Source organism: Pungitius pungitius, chromosome 19 (assembly GCF_949316345.1).
Source record: "Pungitius pungitius chromosome 19, fPunPun2.1, whole genome shotgun sequence".
NCBI classification, from domain to species: domain Eukaryota; kingdom Metazoa; phylum Chordata; class Actinopteri; order Perciformes; family Gasterosteidae; genus Pungitius; species Pungitius pungitius.
In genome coordinates, this window is record NC_084918.1 from 8,244,425 (window position 1) to 8,267,882 (window position 23,458).

The 23,458-nt window shown below is 42.1% G+C and overlaps 1 protein-coding gene across 3 annotated transcripts in view; it reads left to right on the forward strand.

The window, feature by feature from the left end:
* Positions 1-23,458, forward strand: part of myripb (myosin VIIA and Rab interacting protein b) — a 79,569-nt gene that overhangs the window by 13,471 nt on the left and 42,640 nt on the right. The window lies entirely within an intron of this gene.

The window sequence follows — 23,458 nt, forward strand, 5'->3', positions numbered from 1 at the left end:
CGCTTTGCAAACTATCTTTGATATTATCATGGTCTTAGGCCTTTTATGTCAACATATAACCAGGAGCCTCAAAAAGGCCAGCAGTTTGTGAGAATAATAATAATAATAGGCATTATAATATACAGTATATTATAATAATAATATGCATTATATTACTAGTTGTAGCGAGGACCCTAATAAAATGCATTTAGTGTTCACCAAAATACAACCCGGAGAGATGTACTCAACAAAGTAATGAGAATATTGTAAAACCGCTGTAATTTTGAAACTGTAATCAATAGAATAATACCAATGTACTGTTATGATTGTTTTCAATATAATCTAAGATTCTTTAAAGTTGTTTTACTCAGTGGAATAATGTTTTCAACCACTGCTCTCAGCGATGCACAATTGACCTTAATACAGAGAAAACATGTTGCTACAGTGTTCACACTACTGGAAGTGGGATGATGAAAAACCACAAAAGGCAGAGATAAAAAGGCAAGAGACAGTTTATTTTTGTAATATAATCACATCAGTAAAATATAGACCAGATGACTGTGTGTGTGTGTGTGTGTGTGGGGGGGGGGTTGAATCGCTCTTAGTCTGGACTCTCCCCTGAAACCTGTTGTCCTCGGTCCGACCAACAGATCACATGATCACTGAGCCACGCAAACTCCTCCACCACGTTAAGGTGGCGATTCACGGAGGAGGTGTGTATGTGTGTGTGTGTGTGTGTGTGTGTGTGTGTGTGTGTGTGTGTGTGTGTGTGTGTGTGTGTGTGTGTGTGTGTGTGTGTGTGTGTGTGTGTGTGTGTGTGTGTGTGTGTGTGTAGGACAGTCTTACTCGATTACGAGTGACCGCCGATGATGATGGTGTGTGTGTGCGTGTATCTGTGTAGGACAGTCTTACTCGACTACGAGTGACCGCCGATGTCTGTGCGTGTATGTGCGTGCGTGCGGCGCCCTAAACCGCGGTTGGTGGGGGATGGTGGGAGGGTGGGAAGGGAGGAAGGAGAGGGGGGGAGATGGGTGAGGTAGGATTGCGTGAAAGATTGTCTTTTTTTTTCTTTAACAACATCTTTTGCCTCATATTTTCCATCTCCGAATGGCGGTCCTGCATCCTCCTCCCAAAGATGCCCAATCGTTTTTTTTTTAAGTCCAAGCAAATATCCTCGAGGAGGGTTCTTTCTGCCTCGAAGTCTTGGACTGTGGTGGTAATGAGATGCTCGGCCTTTTTCAGGCACCGCTCGTAGAAGTCTGTGGTAGCGACACTCTCTTTATGCTCCCGCTGATGGCGCCTGTAATAAGCAGCGAGAGCATCCCTCTTTGACGCCAAAGCAGCGAGAGCATCCCTCTCCTTTGTCAGCTGGAGGTTGTCTGCCTCCAACTTGTGCTTTGTGAGCTTCATCCCAAAATGCTGGCTCCGCTCAAGAGGTGGCTGGTTCTGACTCTTGTTGTTGTCAGAGTGATCAGAAACCAGGCAATCGTAGGTCATCTGCCTCACATCTTTTAGCTTTTGTTTTAGCGTGTGGATCTCAATATTTTGTTTATTGATGGTCCTTTCCGCTTGTCCCTTGCACTCTTGCTGCCAGGTTTTGAAGGTGACCTTGATAACATCAAGTTCATCCCCTGCCTCAGTGAGCTTTACAGTTAACAGGTGGTTCTGCTCAACAAGTACCTGGTTCTTCTCAACAAGTACCTGGTTCTGAGTCTTCTGGTTTGAGAGCTCAGAAACCAGGCGACTGTAGGCCAGCTGCTGTTCTTCTAGCTGCCTTTTGAGTGAGTGGACCTCAGTATTAGCATGAGACCTCACCTCGGACCCTGTCTGAGGAGTCCCGAGCAATGAAGGGTGGTTGTTTCCCTGGGACATGGTGAGGACAATCCAACAATAACACAATAAAATAACAAAAAAGGCAACCCTCTGTGTAGTCTTTAAAAAGACTGGTAGCCGGTAAGGCTAGTAGCCTTGAAAAAGGCTGTTGTTTTGAAGAAAAAATACAATGAGATAAGTGTGGTCTTTGAAACAGGATGTTGAAGTTTTCAAAAGCACACTTATGTCTAAAAAAAGTACAGATATCACTGATTAGTTCTCTCTAAGAAAAAACTCAACCGCTCGCTCTGAACTCTGAAGGCAATGACCACAATCATGGGATTCCGGATGGAAGCAGTGTTCAAATTCGAATCCAAACGAGGGCCGATGCATTCAGTCGCCATGGAGACAAGGCTACAAACACAGCGCTCAGTGAAATACACATATAAATATATATTATAAATATAATAGGGCTGTCAATAGATTTAAAAAATCACTATTTTATCTTAATCTAGATTAATCGCAATTAAAAGTTTTCATTTGAAGACTAATTACTTTAGAATGAGTGTGTTTTAAACACTGTTGTTTGATTGTAATTTTTCAACTACAACCCCTGCTGTATACCATTTCTCTTAATATCCTTGAATATCACACTTGTCCTCTATTGGATAGTAAACACGTGGCACCATCTCAGAAGCGGCCCGTTCAACAACGTCTCGAAAATCTAAGCCATTAACAATGACTTTAAAACAAGGGGACGAATATTGAATTACATTGTTTTGTAACACTATTGGTCAGAAAGTAACCTGTATTTAATTTGCCTACCTAAAGCGCTTACCTCAGAGTTCAGGCCCACCGTGATAGAGAGGGGGAGCTGCTGCTTTTCAGCTGTGCAGGAACCACTTCCTGTTGACCTGTAGACCACCGAGCCGCCATGCTGGAACACAGAAACCTGAGAGGAAAAGTTTCATATTCACTCCATCTACTTGGATTTTAGTGCTTTTTAGATTTCATATTAATCTCTTCATTAATGATTTTCGATTACTTTTATGTGTGACTTAAGTTGCCCCATTTCTCCAAATTCTTTTGAAAAAACTCCACTGGCCAGACAGCTTCTGATGTACCATTCAAAATGAAAGCATCTCAGAATACCATAGATGAGTCAATTTCCTTCATTATCTCAATCACCAGACTACATTTTGTCATTTTCAGATTAGATTTAAAAGGAAACAATCAATACTTTCATGACCCTTCCACTTCAGGCAGAGAGTACACATCACCAGGATGTGACTTGGTGATAACCAGGACCTTCGGATGTACCAATTGAAAATTAAAGCCTCTCAAAATACCATACAGATCATAAAGAGCCAATTCCCTTCAATCATTACAAGATTGTAAGATTTCTTTTTTATAATTTTTTTTTAGATTAAGTGGCATTGCCCTTCCCAACGTGGCTTACAAGCATGCCACAGTTTGTAGACCAATTAGCTAGAAAAGGCTTTGTTCCCTGTGATGGCTCATGAAGAAAGCTTCTGATCAGCTGAGGCCTGCTGGCTGCAGAGGTGATCTGTTTCCATCAGATGTCCTCAATGTTTGGAATACGTCTGGCCATTCTGCACACACGCCAGGATGCGCAAGCGCAAAACGAGATTAGTCCCGTGTCTTCCCCAACAGTCCTGAATTCTCCCTTTGTTACCAGCGTCTCTGATGCCAAACCTCAGCAGCTGTAATTCATGAGGATGGATCCAATCAGATAAACGGCTTCACGTGTAAATAACAGAGACTTGTAGCGTTTACAGCTGGAGGGGTCATTTTATAATTTTCTCCTCCACTGTGTGTGTGTGTGTGTTTGTGTGTGTTGTGGGGCGGTTAACAGTAAAGGGCACACTTTTACACGGCGTTCAGGGTCGGAATGTCGGTCTCACGTTGCCATGGCAGTACTGCATGTTGCTGCACAGTGCGTGTACAGGTTGAGGTGCAGACCTTACGAGGCTTACGTGCTCATATGGCTTTGGTGTGTAAGGGCTCTCCCTTTTATTATGTTGAAGCCGAATGCTTATGAGCTGCATAAAGCACTCCCAATTAAAGCAAAGCCCCTTGATTTTCTGCTTTTTTCTCACACTCATAAGGATTATGGAGTAAACACTTTTATGACATGGTCCTGCTTTTATGTAGGATTTTCAGTGTCCCCACTTTTAATGCTGGTGTGGCTTTTTCTTAATAGTTCCTCTACTTAAATGGGATTTTATGTATCTTTTCATTCCTCTTTTACTATCCCTTTTCTTCTGTTCATTTCTAGCTCCTCGAGTGTTTTACTACCCTTGTTTGAAATAGCGTCCTGTAAAACACTTCATAAAGGTTTTTTTTTTTTTAGATGAAGTTGATGGTAAATATTAAGTTGAAATAATTTGATAATACAGGATAGTAAATATAACATGAAAACCTTTTCATTGCACCAGCTGCTATTATGCATTAACTCCAAGGAGTTTTCTTGGGGCCAAGCTGAAATAGTCCCCGTCAAAATTAAATAACACCCCCATCAACTTCTCATGACCTTGGACCACAATCAATGTAAAAACAGATGATATCCAGATCACAGCTACCTCCAGTTTATCCAAATTAAAGATGTCATAAGTAAAGTGTTATTGTTGGAAACTTCACTGACCACTTTCCTCTGCCCTCTAATCAAAGAAAAAAACGTTATTCCAAATATACAGGAATTTTGATTTAGTGACTTATTTGTACATAAACAGTCAAACTCATTGAAAGTTTATGTAACATGTCGTTGAAGCGGTCACTTCACCAAACTCCAAATAACACACAAACCAGATGATGGATGAAGACTTTTTCCATGACTTCAAAACAACCCAATGATGACAGTCTAAAGTTGTCCAAAGAATCTACATCAACATTAATAAAACTTGCTGAGGTAAAAGGAGCTGGCCTTTTTGGCATAATGTGATTGGCTAGTCACCCATCTTTCAATTTGTTATGAGTTAATATCACATCATGCATTAGACATTTTTATTAGCTGATGAATGGTTATTGTTCAAAGAAATACACTTTTTTCAAATCATAATTTCAATTAGTGTTTAAGCTTTCTGCACTTTCCTCCACTTCAACCAAACATGGCTCACACATCTTCTGTTGTTTTATCGTTTGGGGGGTACCACTCTACCACCACTGGCCGGTTTTCACGAAGCATGTGTGGAAACCATCATGGTGCCAGTGACTCGCCGTCTCCTTTCTAATGACCGCAGGAGTCGTGTGCTCTGATAAAACTGTTGCTTTGTGTATCAAACGCTGGACTCGGAAACTCTTTTTCCAAATGTTTGCCAATGGTGGATTTTAGTTTATTGATCTTTGAACCTTTAGCCCAGGTTATCTCCTGGGATTTATTGTCTATAAGTAAGGTTTTTATCAGGTCCCCAGTCGGTTCACTATGTTTGATTTCTTGCACAGTAATGATGAGGCACATTGAATGCAAGGTTAACTGATTCATACTCCTGGTTTCAATCTATTCAACTGATCTATAGGGGGCGATAACGCGTCAAGAAACACAACACTGCATCAATAATGCGTGTTTGAAAATGAATAAACAGTTAGCAAATGCAATCATTACGTCTGCTAGACCTCAATGATGCACATTATGCATCGTCCAGGCAACTAATGAGACATGGGTCATTTGCTGTCTTTAATGAAGGCCTCTCCACAGTTTGACTTGCAATATTTTCAAATTGCAGTCATCTTATTTATCAGAATATGCCAGAAAATCCAACCACGCCAAACGTTGTCATGTTTTATGACTCTATGCAACTCTTCCTTCCACTGACTGTAACGCACACACACACACAGACGTATAGAATCCCCCGTGCTTTTCCCCACTCCCGACTGTTGGTCTGAAACTGTCACTGGAGGACAGGAGATAAGCTACGGCTCGGACGTGACGTCCATCCGCGGTGTGTGTGATTCATCGAGGCGAGTTCGGCAACTGCAAGGACGGGCACGAGGCGTGGCGGATGGGTGAGAGGCAGGGAGTGGATGGACGGACCTGAGACGGGAGAGAAGACAAAACTGTTTTTTGTCCGTCCCCTGATGAGACACCGGGGCTGCCGACGCTCAGAGCTCTGCTCCATTAGCTGAGGCTATAAAATATAGGCTTTTTATGCGTGTGCATGTGTGTTCATCTATGCGCGTCCTCTGTACAGTCCTCTGTACAGTATCAAAAGCAAGAGACTTACAGGGCAGCATTCATACGATTGAGTGCACAGAATGTGTTGGGTGTAGCTGCTGACGTTTCATCGAGCGTGTGGACATATTGCTGGTGATTGATGGGGGAGTCACACCTCCTACAGTTTACTAGATTAAGATTGTAGCTCCGGGATGCAAGTTTTTACTTGCTCATTGTGAGAAATTCAGCTGACAAGACAAAGCGACTGCTGTCTCTCCCTCTGCTGCCCTGATCCATCCCAACGTGTCTTCTCCTCTCAAATAACGGCTCAATTCTTTTGCTGGGTGAGGGGCGGGCAGTGAGCTGCAGCCATGTGGCAAAATACCACAATAACAAGCCGCCATCCCTGAGCTGAGACAAAGTCCAATGATTAGAGCTATTCCTGTCAGTTATATGGCCACAAGAGGAGCTCCAATTACTTGCTGAGTCGAAGCCAGCTGATTAGAAACTCAGGCCTGAGACAAACTGTGGCTTGGCTTCGTTTGCGATGACTCTGCTTAAGGGATGGCTCTGGGCTCGCCGCTGCTCGCTTTTGGTTTTGTCACCTAATCGCTGTATTTTGCTTTCTCATTCCTACTGCCGCTCTATGAATAACTTTCTCTCTCTGCTTCTGTTCCCGCCCCCCGCTTTACATTTTGCTTCATGGTGTTGCTTTTGGCAGGCCTGCTAATTCTGGCATGGACGCTATTTTCACAGTCTTAATACCTTCTATTTAAGCCAGTCCGACATCCCCACTCTCACCTCTGTAGGTCACCACCGCGATAGTACCGCGTGTCGTGGTGTAAGCGCACTGCTCATCTGCTGGTACTCATTAGCTCCACATCTGCATTTAGAGTTGTGGTCAAGTGAAGGAAAGCAGTGGTGGTCAAGAACATCTGGAGACGTGCGGCGTACACATCCAGACTTTGCTTTGTCATTTGGGGAAACCCGACATTCATCTCTAATAGCAATCCAAAATACAGCCATCCTGGGCTATGATTAGCAGGATTAACCACTTCTCTTGCAAAAGTTGGGATGACCAACTTATGATCCCGACACAGTGACACGTGATGGTTTAAAACTGCAGCAGCACCCCCTGCGGTTCCCGTTGTGTGACTGTTCTGCGGGCTGCACACGACTCAAACCGATTCCTTGTGTTTCACTGGAGGACGGTTGTGTTTTAGTTGTGCACAGCTGCACTGCTCGGTTGCCAGGTTGTGAGATGCTAAACCAAATATGTTAATGGGGCTTTGCCACTGCTCTCCGAAGGGTTGCCAGGCGCTACCGCAAGCGAGATCATGAAATTGGGTTTTGTGATCTTAAAAGAAATCATACAGTTCAGTCTGCAAGTTGTCAAACCACTTTGTTTTGTCCGTGTACTCCATCCAGCACATTGGATCTAAAAGCGTACATTGAGTGTAAAGACTTTCCTTTTTTGGTGTTTACACCCATCAAATCATAAAGAAATGCTAACCCTTTTTATATCCACCGCCTCAGGCAAAAAAGCTCAGCCATACACCTAATATAGATGTGAATGGCCTTAAATACCCTTGAATCCAAAAGTCAGCACTTTAAACCCATTATTTCTTCTAAAATCCAGTGCTGCACTGTAGGTTTGTACTCAGTGTCAAACAATACAACTACCCCCCCCCCCCCCCCCCCTCTCCTTTTGGCTTGGAAAAATATACCCACTCCAGCCTTTAAACCCTCCCCCCTTTGTGTAGCCTTGACCTTCTTTGCTGGGCCCGTAGGGAGCACTGTTGTCCATGTTGTCAGGACCTGGCTTCACTCCACATTGCTGCCGTCTGTCTGACCACAGCCTCAACGCCGACTGAGTGACACAGTGAACGTCTGCCAGTCTCTTCTTAAACCACAACCTCAGATCAGACATTTTTATTTTCTTCACCATATTTAGGCTTAATGCAGTTTTAGTCTGCCCTGCTTTATTGGTAAAAAAGTAAAGATTTTCTCACAAAACAATGTCACATATGTTCACTTGTAAGAACAAATATTGTAAGTGGTGTGAAAAAAGGGTTAGTTTTTCACGTAATGAGAAATCTTTTTTTCTTTTGAACTTTGTTTTGCATCCTTGAGATGAAATATCTGCTGTCACTTGGGGCCATCGGTTATTCTTGACAAAATAGCCCTTAATACTTTTTAGCAAATTATGTATATTTAATAGGTCCTTTACTGCTTTATGGTCCTTCCTCTGGAGTGCTTGTACATTTTTTGTCCTCCAGTGCTTTTTTTCTAAACTTGGCCAATGAGTTCCATGTGTATTGATGTTTTAGGTAATCTGTTATCACATTATACTGAAAAGGATTGTTATTCTACTTTTAAAGGCATGTTGTTGGGAAAATGTCGAGTCAAATTGGCTCATAGTGTAATGGTTGTATAAAGTTGTCAAGCACTTGTGTGTGAGACACATTTGTCAACCAGAGAAGAGTTTTTATTGAGAGCTCTTAGAAGGCCGATATTAACACTTTAAGGCATTTAAATCCAATTTATTCAGTCAACCTTGATTTCGCTTCCAGCGAGCTATCAGAGACAGGCTGAACCCAAGCGAGCAGTGAGTCGCGTATCCTTGAGCGGTGCAGGATGATCGTAATAATCAGCAGGTTAAATTGGCTGTACTGTGACGGTGTGGCATGCAAGGCCGGGGTCACTGCAGGCGGTACAAAAGGGCGGCTCAGTTGAGCTCCATGTCGGCTCTCTGGGGGTCACTGGTGTGTGTTTGTGAGAAGTAACGTGAACCCGCCGGGTGAGTTTGCTTCTGTACTTTTAACCCGTTGGTACCGGTTAGTTTGTGCGTTATTTTAACATGTTCCTTTTGATAATAAATGGTTTCCCATCATGTTGCCCTAGGAGCTGTAGTTATCTTAAAAATAATTGTAGAATACATTTGCTGCACTGCTCTAATAAGTGTTTGTCCTGAGACCTGAAGGCAATCCAAAGTAATGTGCATTGAAGGTTTCTGTTGACTAACATGAATATTACAGGGGAATACATCTGCTCTTTATCTGTTTGAATTTGCTCGATTCCTTAATTATGAGAGAGTTCTCTGATTTTTATCTTTTTGTTCTCCCCAGACAGGCTGCTGTATATATGTTTAGTTTAAAATGATATTGAATCAAACTTTCACAGTGGAAACAACAGTTGAAACAACAGTTTTAAGTTAAAATAACAACTCAAACTCATGCACAGATTCATCTCTTCTCTATAGTCAGGAAGGATTTTGTTAGCGATACATTATCATTAATGGTAGATTTGTGAGTGATACACAGTGCATCCAGTAAGCCTTTTCTGATTAATGACCAAAAAGAATAATAATCTCTGCTAATAGGAGGCAAGTGGGAGCCATATCCAGACCATCGTTATAGGTTATTGATAAGTGGTTAAAACTATTTTTTTTTTTTAGTTTTTGCACAAAGCTGTAGCTTTTTCAGATACATTACAAAACTAGCGGCTAGCTGGTGTGGCAAGTAGATAAAGCGCCTGCTACTTTCCTCATATGGAACTCAACTAGAAACCATCTTTGGTGGAATCACAGGGATGTAATGTGAGAGGCTCCTTCATCACTTCCGAACCCCTTTTTGTTAAATTATTGAATAATGTATGTACAGTATATTCCAACTTTTTTTTTATTGCTACTTCTATAAACATTCTTAATATTATCATAAATATACGAGTAATCTTAAAATGTCAGTGCAGTGACGATCTCATCTTTCTCACAGTGTTTTTAAGCTTTATAAAAGTTGGCATCACTGATTATGGATGAGTTCTGGGACAAGCTTACACCTAGTTTCATCTGTTTTTCATCTCCATGGGCTCTTCAGGTCGGAATTGGATTTATAAGGAAGGGAGCTTTAGTGACGTGTTCAGGCAGCAGCAGTTTGGTGTAAGGTGTAGGTTTCAATATTTTGTGCCAGCAGAGCTTTGGATGAACAATCAATCTTTTGGATTTGTTTGAAGCAAGTCAAACGAATGAAAGGTAGAACGTTCCCCTAAACATTGCCTCTTTGTCCCCACTAGTCAGGTCCTCTTGTTGTCTTGTAGATGATCCTTCACCTTTACTTTGCTTTTAGGCTTATGTTGAATGCATTATACAACATAAACACAAACGCATTTGTGAAAGGTAAACATCAAAATACATTTAAAAAAAGAAAGAAGAAGAATCTGTGAAAGTGTTTTTCATGATTAATCTCCAGCAGCGCCTTGGGTTGCGGTATATTCGTTGAATTATTAAACATGGTCTTGTTTCTGGTTATTGCTACATGACATGTAGACTAATGCTGTAAATCCATGAAGGTCCTCAAGGCAACACTGAGCTAAGTTACATTCTCCACCTGAAGGAAATCTTGCTGTAGTGCTCGCACAGTCCTATGCTGTATCAGAGACACTTTATTAGCATAATATGCTCTACTCTGAGTTATATCAGCAATGATAACTAGATGATATCCTTTTGGTAATGCTTGTACATGTTGATGTAATGGTTGAAAGAATATAGAATTTCTGGGAAAGATGATTATTTTACTTCTCGGCAAGATTTACAAGGAGATTTATAGTGTTTATTTTGGAACTCTTAAGAAACATATTACAACCTTTTTTTCCCACCTGCTTTACATAGGTCACGTCTCTCAGTCTTTATGCCAAGCTAATTTATCTCCTTATCTCACTCTCATGTGAGAGAGGTAGATAGTGAATAGGTTTGTATCCCAAAATGTATCTTCCCCTTTAATTTACCCATTTAGAATGCATAAAGTCAGCATACTTTAGCAGTCATCCGTTGGCTTGCTTAGAGCACAGCATGAATTTACGCCTCACAGTTTGGTGTCGAGGTGCGGCGGCTCAGAGGTGACGGTACAGAGGGTAACGGGTGTTTTAGTCCGGTAGCTGTGTGTGAATCTAACTGTGTGGGAAACAAGAGAAGCCACGGTATCAGCAGGACGCAGCAGTGATTCATGGAGTAATTCAGCCCTCCACTGTGCAGAGTGCTTGTGTAGGACCGTCTACACCGAGGAGACGGAGTGAAAGGGACATTGAGAGGAGTTCAGGGATGGTGGAGGTGTAATAAGGTAAAAAACCCAATTACATTGGGGCAAGGACGGAGCAAAGTTTAGTTTTAAGGGGTTTAACCATCATTTCCTGTTGCTATGACAACGTTGGCACCTTTTAACGAGATTGGCTTCGTATTCATTTTTTGGGAGATTTAAAATTAAGATTCATCAGCATGGCGCACACGTATGAACGCATCACCCCAGTAACACGATGAACCGCTTTTTCGTTATTGCATCACCCCTCCATTTGTCTCATTTAATGGACATGGAGTTGTATAGGTGTCCTGCATAGGAATTGCTTTTTGAAATTGAAATGCGTTTCCGGGAAATAAAGCTCAACTTGCTCTAGCCCAACCAGGTATCATAACGGAGTAGTTAAGCCTGTCTTAATATTGGGATTAATGTCTAGATAAGGATTTGTTCAGCGTTAAGCTGCAGTGCACGGATGCGCATCTCTGCATGTCATCCCATGTGTGTGCATGTCTGCTGATAAGCAAACACACAAACAGATGTCTGCAGAATGATGCTCATGCACAGTTTCGACAAATGCCAAGTGTGGGGGAGAGTACGTGGGAACGGCCGCATATAACATACATTAATGCACATAGCAATACATGTAGCATACATTAAAGCAAGATCCCCTTTTAAAAAAATGATCGGATGTCTGGATGCAGTACAAGTTTATAGATCCAAATTGTTGCACTATTCCTCCATATTGACTGGTAGCCATCAGCATGAGGCCAGTTGTGACTCATCCATGTGCTGTTAACTGCACAAACGCACACTGACAGTCCCTTTTGAATAATCTGTTTTCTTCTCTGCTCTATTGCCACTTTCTTCTGGAAATCCCCGTTTGCTCCTTTCTACATTTCCACCCCCTCCGTTTACCCTCCCCATCATTCCTCTCTCTGTTTGCTTTCTTTCAAATGGTGAGCTAAAGTCAGTCAATAGGCTAATTAGATTTAATAAAATGCAGATCTACTCCTAAAACCACATAGTGTCATCAGGTCATCACAGTTTAATGTTCCAGCCACGGGGTAATTAGCTTAGCATTGGAATCGGGAAGTGACTCTAAAAGATCACCATTAAACGTTTTTTGGGGGGTCGGAGCCAAACTGTCCCTCTCTCCTAAAACATTATACTATATTTACACTCATTGTTCATTGGCTCCACCATATACAGTATACTTAGTGGCTAGACATAAGAGCAATGGGCTCGAGCCGGCCATCTATACACTGTATCTGAATCTGTATTTTGAACTTTGACAAAGGCCCATATTTCTATGGGTCTGTGTCAATGCCAGCCAGGTTAATCCTCGTTAACATCTAAAAGACACTTGAGGGAACAATTTGTCATGTTTGTGTGGGTAGTGTGAGAAAACCACACTATTCCACACTTTCAATCGACTGCAGCGTGTTTTGTTCATTGCAGCAGATTGGGAACCACTCATAAGTTCACATATAGGTCACCACACCGCTTTAAAGTAGTGGGATAGAGTAGCAGCTCAATATTTACTGATTGACTGTTATATTTTTGTGGCAAGGAACAAACAACCAGATCAGTACTTACTGTCTTCTATAGAATCCTCTCTACATTATGCATTCATCAATTATTTTTTATTTGATATATTGTATGTTTAGTTGCCTACTCTTGAAGGTAAGAATTGCTCTTGATTTAGCTGCACACTCTTTGTATCAACAAAGATTGGTCCGAGGATACAGTGCCAGAACATTCTGCTCATGTGGAAGTGTAATTCATCTGAAAAATAATTTAAGCCACAGCACACAACCTTTTTTTTTAATGAAATTACATTTTTTAATGAAGTTGCTGCATTAAAAAGGCAGCTAGGAGATTAATTGTGTTCTGTTACTGTCTTGTTTTATAGCTGTGTTGTCTACTGCAGCTCAGAGGCTGGATCATAATGAATGGAAGAGTCACTTTAGAAGGTCATCCTCACACGGCTGAATTATTAGAGGCTAGAATCAATACACACTATTACAGTCATTGTGTTAAAAGCAAGTTTGGGGAATATACTGCAAGGTGTCAGAAGGTGCTTTTGGGTTTGGTTTAGATCTTTGGATAGAGATTATGTCAAGATAAATATACCTTTAGCACTAGGCATAACCTGTGCTCCCACTTGGTTCTTCAGGACAATTGACACTTTGACGGAGTCGGTATCGAATGTTAATTTACTAGTGAAGGTTTAAATACTTTCTCCCAGGAATGATCTTCTTTCCTTTGTTACATCATGCCAGCATCTCTCATAAAGCATCCTACACTGTGGGCTGGAGCTCTGTGAACCTCATTTTTGTCCCTTTTATAAACTCGACTCAGTTCTTTACCTATGACTTATAGAAGTATTTAGAAAAGCGGTCTCCATTATCATCATAATCCCTTTGTGGCATTCTGCCCTCTTTTTAATTGCAGCCTCATTCCTTGGCAGTAGGAGACAGCTGGTGGCAATCAGACGGGAAGATAAATGGCTGTCTGTTGAGACAGAGAGTAGAGAGTCGGGGTTGTGAAGGTTGACACTCTCTGACGGTGAAGTAAACACGCAGCGTGCCCGTGCAAAGCAGACTGTAGCAAGCTGCCAAGTCTGTGATCTGCTGGTGTTGGATCTCAACCGTGTGTTTGGGAGACGTGCCCTATCAGTGTAAATGGGGTGTGAGAGAGGGACGTTGCAAAGACCTCCTGCTGGGACTGAATGAATCGATGTGGTGAAACTCAAAATAATAATAATGATGAACTGGTAATACAGAAAAAAATGAAGGTATGGTAATATCATAAACACATTTAAGTGTTTTGCTCAGATGAGACACCTACGTACAAGAGGCTGTCATTCTTCTCTTTAAGGCCATAAGCCACATGTGACCTTTGAGTCAATGTCAGGTTACCAATGAAGACGAATAGATGGAGAGTCAAGGCTGTGTGACTCCTTGTCATTGCTGTCACTGGGTTTTGTTACTTCATTAGACTGAGTTATTGAGGAGATGACTGACCAGGGACATTATTGGATGAACGAGGACCTTTATGTTGAACAAAGAGTGAAGGAGAAGAGGGAGATGCACTTCATGCTCTTCTTCTCATATTTTTTTAATTCGACAAAAACACAACTACAAACAGATGGAATTTAAATATATAAAATGGTGTTCAAACTAAATCGGATTTCAGTTTGACTTTCACCTCCAGCTACTCTGCCTGCACATCATTGATGACTCTGACTTTAATTTAAAAGGCATTTGGGCTTTTTGTTCAATGATGCATTTCCTCCTTTGCCGGATGAAATAACACTGTTATTCTTTTTAGCTTTTTTATCCACACAGTGTGTTGGTATGTGTTGAGTGTCCAAACCCCGTACGTGCTTGGAAGCATGAGCGTGTGTGCATCTCAGCATATGAAGCATGCTTTTTTTTCTCTCTCCCCCCTCACCACGCAGCATCTCCTATTGCCGTTGCTTCACTCTGAAGGCTAAACCGTGAGTTAGAAGGCAGTTATTGCTGCGCCAGAACCCTTTTAAATCTCCCCTTCACTTAGCAGTAATCCCACCATAACCCAGCCATTCAACCTCCGCTTCAGCTACACCTGTCCAGCTGTGATAAATGTCTTTCCTCCACTCAGTCTTTCCGCTATTTCTTCCCGTCGCTCGACTGCCACAGCAAAGCAAGGGCGACTAAATCAAGGACATGGGGATGTGATTTTCTTTCTATCAAGCCCTTTCGCCGTTGCGCTCCCGCTGCTCTAAATCCCAGAAGCCGGCCTTATTTTGCGGCAGAATCATTTTTTGCGCATGTGAGCATGTGTTTTGGTTTGATTGAACACAAGTGCCGCCGTGTACTTTTTTTGTGTAGCTGTACACAGGCTCCTGCTTGCACATTTCAACCTGAGATACCAAAAAAACTTTTATCTTGCTAGAGAGCCTCCGGAAATGAACGTGTTTGGCTTGAAAGGACACGACCACCGTGTGGCCCGGACTCCCTGTAGTGTAAGCTTCCAGGATATCATAAATAGAGTATTATGTGCCTGTTGAGGCTGAGATCATTATATTTATGAGTGGGTCTGTTGGGTTGTCTGAGGACACTTGAACTTCAGAGGCTTCTTTCTTGTAATGCAGCTCACAGCTGTTATAAGAAAGCTTTGTCACAACGTTAAAGCCACCGAAGGAAAGTGTTGACTCAATTAGCCGGGCGCCCTATTACCATGAAGCCAACGGGCCTGTCTATCTATCATTAGGTCTGTTGGTTTGTTATCCACATCTGTTAGCAAATAACGCTACACGGACACTCGGTCATGATCATTTGGATGCTTCTCTTCTGCCTTTTGTTTGTTAAGCTTTTCTTTATTTTTCTCTTAAATCTTTCAGTTCGCGGTTCTTTCATTTTGTCGTCTTTATGAATCTCTGATTTGCGTGGCTGGATCAAATTGAGGCACTCATTTGAAATGCACTTAGCATTGATCAAATGTGCTGCTTCCCCGCTCTGTCATTAGAAGTCGTTGTGGGGCTCAAATCAAAAGTGCTGTGTCGTTAGAAATAATGTCTCCCCTCAGGCTGCAATCAATAGCTTTTTATCTACACTCAATGCAATATTCAGCTTTTTCTTCAACCAAATCAGTTCCAACAAAAGCTGCTCTCCCAGGATCTGTGCGTGTGACACAACAATCAGTCACACTGTGTGTGTGTGTGTGTGTTCTTCAGAGCTGTGTTTATGAAGTCAAAATTCCCTCAGCCTTTTGTTACCACAGTGTGTAACAGATTGATTTAATGTGTGTGTGAGTGAGTGAGAGAGATTGATGACTCTGTGTGTCTGCATCAGCCTACAAACACAATCACACACACACACACACACTGAAGTACACCAGGTGGGCTCTATCTGTTGGTCAGGCTCCCTCAGAGTCTCAAAGGGATCTTGAATCGCTGTTTGTACAAGAGCCCCCATTATGTCACATCCACCGCCAAACTCCCATTCCTTGTAATGGAATTGGCATCCACCAAAAATAACTCCCTCCTCTCTTCTGCTCGGTTCAGCCCTAACTATTCCCCTCTGTGTGTCTTATCCTTATTCATTCTCGTCAATCCCCCCCCCCCCCCCCCCGCATGCGTCTCTCCTCGCTCATCACAGGGGAACCCAGTGAGCGATGCTCTGCTGTAGCTCTGATGTAGCTCTGCGTCTTTGTTGCCTCAGAAATAGTCGTCCAAACACACAGCAGCGCATCCTCTGCCGCCATTTACGTCTAATACTGTACATACTGTAACATAATAAAGGAGCGAGCTAAAGTACTTTGATGTAGGTCGAGAATTTAAAATGAATGTTCAATACATTTTGAACAGAAGTTGTTTGGGGGAAGTGGATTAAAGTTGTCGGTTTTAAAGGTGTACGTAAAGTAAATTATAAAAAGTTGGTAATGGGAATCCTCTGAATAGCGGGTATTATGATGTATCGCTCACATTTATGAATCATGCAGGGTATTTGAATCGCACTGTTGACTGCCATTGTTTCCTCGTGGCAGCCTAACAACGAATGACTCCCCGTTCATTGCAAATAGTTCATTTCCCTCCAACGGAGGCACTGGTGTCGGGTGTCTGCTCGGTGGCCACCACCGTTCCCTTTGCTTTTCCTCCCTTTCTTTGGCGTCCCTCGGCTCGGTTGACACTCTAGCTGCACTTTTGGCACAATGGGTTTGCTTTTCCTGTGTGAATAGGGATTATTCGGCAGAGGAAAGAACAATCTGCGCCAGTTACTGTGGCTTGAAAAAGGCTAAAGCTGCTAATCTGTGCTGTATCTGGATGAAGGAAAGAAAGGAGGGAGAAGCGGTCTGCTGGAGCTTTTGATTGTTTGATGGAGGGAGTTCCAGGGTTTGAGATTCTGATAAACGGCAGATTTTGAGTTGAGCAAATACATATACAGTTAAATGAATACTCTGAGAGCAGTCTTTATTTGGTTTTTAAGAGGATTTGGACCTCCTTTTGCTCTTGTTAGGTCTGTACCCTTATGCCCTTATGAAGTATGAAATTCAGTATTTTAAACTTGTTTCTCATCTTATTTCTTTACACCATGGCAACAGGTCCAGTGTTTTGGGAAAAGGAATGTATACATTAGGAGGATTTGGGATGGTCAAAACAATAATCCGAGAATGCAAAAATGAATCCCCTCACTTGTACCTGACTATCTATATTACTACTATTTTTTTGCCATGCAGGCAAAACCCCTCTGATTGGAAATGTTATCAGCGGAGCACACATTTGACTTGGATTGTCTCCCAATGCGAGGCCTCATTATTGGCTCATTGGATAATCATCACCAGCCAAAGTTGGTTCAGAGTGAAGTCTCCCCAATCGCCCCGAGGCTTCATTTCAGTTCCGGGTGAGCGGAGAGGAGTAAAGATGGGAGGGGGGAGACGTGGTGTGAAGTATGAAGATGAAAGAAAGACGGGAAAGAGTTAAAAGTGAGCGTGACAAACCCAGCGACAGGCTGATAATCTGCCCTCAAGTGTGTAATTGATTCCTCTCCTGCATATAGCTGTTGATAATTGCTCTGACTTTGCAGTAAAGCTGTGGGTAAACTCACCATTAAAATGAATTCAGCCCCGTCAATATTAATACTGAGAGTATATGTACATGCGCTTCAGTACTGACATTACTTCAATTCAAAATGATATTGACAAAATACTAATGCAGTTTATTATTTAAAATGTCACGGTAATTAGTTGAATACACTGTCGTGAAAGACACTGTAGTTAAAGTATGTCGTATTAAGTGAAATGATTCCTGCCTCATAGTATTGACACAGACTGTACCTTCATGTTCGTTCATCAGAGATGGCAGCATCCCTCACAGATAGGTCCCTATGTCTTTTTTAAATGTCTTCATGCATGCTTGCGTCTGTCCTGTTGTTTTTTACTAACATACCTCTTAGCTCAACAGTCTGGAAAGCCTGCAGGGTTGATGTGATGTATGTGAAAAGATGAAGCAGGTCGTTATGTGTGCTTGGTGAGGCTGAAAGAATGAGTCCCTGCGGATAAAACTCAACGAAGGGGGTTTTGGACAGGTGTCAGGTATTGCTCTCATGTCACCGTTTGCTTATTGCGAGTATATATGCGCACATATTGTTTTGGACACCACACAGGCTTTTGCAGATGGACGTCACGCACAAGAAGGAGGGTGTTGGGACATTAAGTGATCTGAATACATCAGGCGTTCTATTTCTTTGACATTGTGTGAAGTGTGTGTGTAGGAGATTCTTATATATATATACACACAAACAATCTTTGTTTATTCCAATTCATAGGGGAAGCGGAAGGGAGAGCAACACTAGCAGCAGCATCACTGTTGGGATCATCTCAATCCTACACTGCCTGCCAAATGATTGGATTTGTTGGATAAAAGAAAAAGATGACATACATTAAGGCTGCACTGTGGCTGATATTCTAGATATGTTAAGAGAAAGGGAGTAGCAAAGCGTGCATGCAGTGGATGAATAAACCACACCAAGGCCACCATAAAAATGAACACGATCAATAATGTACGCTGTATAAATTTGCCACATTCTTGTACAAAACACAAAGAAGCTTGAGCTCAGTATAAAACAAGCTTTTTTTCAGACCAAAGCCAAATATATAATGACAAATAATTTCTGCTACAGTTGTGGCATACAGCTTCATAGGGATGGCTTTGTTGGTTCCTCTGTGACATTGTGAGCATGTTAGCATGCTGATCCTACTGCAGTGGTTTTCTTCAGGATGCTCCATAACAATGCTTCCAATGCCGTATTGCTGTGTTGCATAATATCCAGCTTTGTTGTTTATTCCTGACCTCTTATCACTACGCATCTTATGGTATCCCCTGGTTTATTAGCTGACCCTGTGCAGTACTATTGTTTATTTTCTCTTTAATGTATGATTACTTTGTTTTTTTATGTTATAAAAAAGTATAAGGAAAAATATAAAAGTATAAAGAGCATAGGCAAACTAATTAATTTTCTGATTGCTGTAGGGAATAGCTGTTATATTTATTTATATTATTTTTGCTGCCTTCAAAGTTTCATGAATTCATTTTTTCTAAGACGGTACTTTTTTCCATACATTTTGATTATATTACGCGTATGTCTTTAATATTTATGTTGTCATGACAAGAGAGATGTTCATACAAATATTTAACTCTGTGTTAGTGGCAAAGACCACCAGATGTCAACTGTGCGAGTAAAGAGGACGATGACTGCAGTGATTCTATCTCCATCATTTCCAGCCGTTTATTTTACTGACCGCAGAAAATTACCTCTTTGGCTCCGTCTCAGCTCAAAACTCTCCACTGTTGTCATAGATACATTTATGAGGATATTTGTTGGCCAGAACTGCTATTTGTCAAACCTTTTCATGGATAAGAGTGCTGATGTACAGTTCCCGTCAAGTAATTTGTCCTGTTCTGTGTGATAAGAACTTTAGCACACATCATCCTGCAGGAGAACTAAGTAGACTTTCAGAATGACTTTACCTTCCTTAAACCTCGTTCTTCCGGGCTACCTTGTAAATTGATCAGTGAACAAAGATATTCAATTATATTTCCGCAGATGAGAGGAATGTCCCCTTTTCCACCTACAAGCGATGTGATTTTGTCTGTGCGCTGCAGCCCTCTGACACGTTCACCTTAATCAACAGCTTACTGACAACCCCGACATCTGTTACACACATGCCACTGCATTGCGGAGGAGAAAGGGGGTAGAGCATCCCTTCAGTGGTTCCCTTTGTGCTCTTTCGGAGCTGCCATTCAAGTGGGATGAAACGCGTAGCCCGGCATCACCCAGTCGGGGTCCAGATGCAAATTCTGTGCTTTTATTGAGCCAAAATGCGTACTGCTTGTTAACCTTTCACTCCCCCCCTCCTCCTCCTCCGCATCAACCCCGAGTAGCAGGAAGAGTGCAGGGACAGAGTCGTTTAGTTGTAAATGTGAGACTACTGCTGCCGGGGTCATTGATCCTCTATCTGACCGAGGCTTGTGCAAGTTAGGATCTTTGGCCCTGAACAAATACTGTGAAATATCAATAGCCTACATCATGTGGAGCTGCACCGTGTTCAGGCTGAGATGCCGCCGCTGGAGCCGATGGCCACCACTGTAGACGATGCGTGTGATTCCACCAGACGCACTGCAGCGCGTTTCAGAAGTGGCCCAGAAGTGCTTCACACAGTGCTGTTTATTGATGGATCAATGGCGCTGTCCATTGTGCTGAAGTAGCAGAGGGATCTGAAATTGCCGCTTTTCTCTCTCTCTCTCTCTCTCTCTCTCTCACATCATCTACACAGAAACAGGAAGGCAACATCTTTACACTTGAAATTGCCCACTTTCAACTAAAAGCCCCTTAAGCGTCTGAAAAACCTTTAATCAATTCCCAATTACCGAGTGCATCTGGCTACTGTACACTTGGAAATGCACATTGACTCAGATCAATAGCAAGCGCACACGAACACACTCGGACTCGACACATGCATGCACACACTCTCCTTACACAGGTGCGCTCCCTCTTCTCTGCTGCGTGGCTGCATGATTTACTGGGGGAACATACTGGTGTTGGAGGTTTCCAACAGGCAGATCAAAGCACATGATCCAAGACACTCTGCAACATTTCAAGCTCATTTTCTACAGGATCTTCCCCTCTAACTAATACTGGGATAACAATGCGCCAACATGGCCTTTCTTCAGTATGCTATCTGTTTATCTTTAGCTTGATCGTGGTGCATGGCATTACATTCAGGGTATTCTACATATAGCAAAAAGACATTATCTGCATGTAAACCTGGGTATCGTAGATCTTTTTATGTTCGGTCCTCTTATTTGCATTAATACATGCTGAAAATTCATGTGCAGCGAGGAGAAAAAAGAGCTTTTACTGCAGCCTGCGTACATTTAAATAGTGTTTGATTCCATTTCAGTTTTGAATAGACCTATGCTGTTCGCTTACTGATTATGTCCATTATTTATGTATGTATGGAGGTGGTATGCAGTCGAATGCCTCAATAAATGAATGTTTGATTTGAAGGATGCTGTACAGTGTATATACAAATATATTTTCTTACAAATGTAGTTGATTGCATCCCCACAAAAAAAATCAATGGTTGTTCATCTCTGTCAGCCCTGCGATTGACTGACGACCAGTCCAGGATGTAGTCAGTCTCTCGCCCCATGTTAACTGACTCCAGCCCCCTGCGACCCTCTAAGCATAAGTGGTATAGAAGACGAATGCGTATGAAAATAAATATGGATCACTTGGTAGGAAAGGTGCCGTAAACCAATGGTGTGTGTGTATGAGGATTTTCAGATTATAGCTCACAAGATGGCTACGGCTGGGCTGGCAGCCTGTAGGAAACCTTGTAAACGGCATAGTAACATAAACCTCCAACAGATTCGTGTGTTTATTCTAACCACAGAGGTAAAATATCCATCTGCTATCCTTATGAAATCACCCACATCTGAAATTAAATAATTAGTTTTACGAAGGCAAAACTACTGTGTGGCCGTGGTGACTTGATGTCCCATCCATTCATTTTCCTCCACTTATCTGCGGGTCGTGTCGGAGTGGAAGCAGGCCCAGCAGGTTGACCCGGACCTACATCTCACTCACCACATTCCCCAGCTCCTTCTGGGAGATATAATCCCTCCAGCGTGTCCTGAGTCCATGGATTCAAACAATAGAAATCCATGTTAGCTGTTATAATATGAATAATTGGAAAGTGAAATATATATTTGCTTGCTAATGTTACCCATTCAAGTTAACAGGGCAATTTGCTAATAAAGAGTAAGCTTAGCTGTTATGAGGTAATTGTACCTTACTAGCACCCGGATGACCCACATGTACCTCCAGTCATGGCCGTTAAATGAGCACAGGTTTTCATGTCTCATTAACAGAGATGTGAGTTAATATGTTGCGACACCAGGCATGACAAACCCCTCTTGTCCTTGGATATATGCGTATATTCTCTTACTCGTGTAATTAAATGGCCGGAGCTAGCCGCCCTAACTGGGCTCTTCATTAAACCCGTATCACACAGGGAGGTACTAGTACTAATCTGAACTGAAGGAAAGGATTTCCAGGCAATGGCTTCTTTGAGTTATTGAGTGTATGTTATTAGGCTTTTACCCTTTTTGGGGTATATATATATATATAATATGGCTCTTTTGGAACCCAACTGCTGCAGCTCGGACGAGGAGAGTCTCTTCAACGTTGCCTGGGGGTTTGTTTAAGATTGTTTTAATTTGATCGGGGGCCACCATTTCCCGGCAGCTGTGACCTTCCATTTGCAGAATACAAAACCTCCTTTTGATCATCTTGATGCATAATTGGGTGTATGTCAGTATCCACAGTATGCATGTGTCAACCACTGCCCTTCAGCCCGCACCCCCCCCCCTCCCCCCCCACACTCATTCTCACACGACACTGTATATAAAATGGTTTGTTCATCTTGTTAATATGCTGCGTCTAATGATGCATGTGAAAAGCAATCAGTGAGGCAGCAGAGGATCTGCTTGTGGAGCAGCGTTAATAACTTAGGGAAGCAGGAGATTGCAATGCCCCCACTGGCTCCAGACACACAGGAAATTGACAATATGCTGCATCCAGCACCAGTATTTGCCATAGATGTAATTTTGTGTCTATGACTTTGTTGATTAGTCGGGCCTCGGATGCTTCTAAACATTTTGTGTTCTATTCCGTGTTTTGGCTCAGACTGACTCGTAAACAAGGACATGTTTTGTCCATGTTTTGCACATATCTTGTAGCATATACAGTACCAGTCAACGGTTTAAACACACCTTTCATTCTATCAAATTACACGGCATCTGCTTCCTCTAGGTTTGTGAATGTTCAAGATCAGTGAGCGCATTGTGTGCTGTAACATGGCTGCGTGTAGTGTATAGAAGAGCAGCTTGAATAATTTATTCACTGCCCGTTTGAGCCGAACACACTTTCACACCTTTCCAGCAGCAACATCCTCCACTGGCGCCTAATGGATGGCAACTGATGGGTGATAGCGTATCACATGTCCTCATTTTCTATTATTTTAAATGTCATTTACACAAGTGCAATAGGCGCTAATGATGAAAGGTATATGATATCAATGCCAAACATTCCATTATTTATTGCAGCCACTGCCTTTGGTGCATTGCACAGTCAGCCCAAATCCTACAGAGTGAAAAACCAATGTGCATAATTTATGTGAACATTTTAGTGTAGGTCTCGGATAGCAAAGCTGCTGTGCTTGTTAACACACTGATTAACCATCCATGTTATCTTGTATCTCTTTTTAGTTTCATCAGTCTTCAAATATAAAAATCATACTCTTCTGTCGGGGAGAAAACAATGTCAGTGTCCGCTGTCGTTGTGGATTTTTTTGTGACTTTTAAATAAGCTTTGGTCAA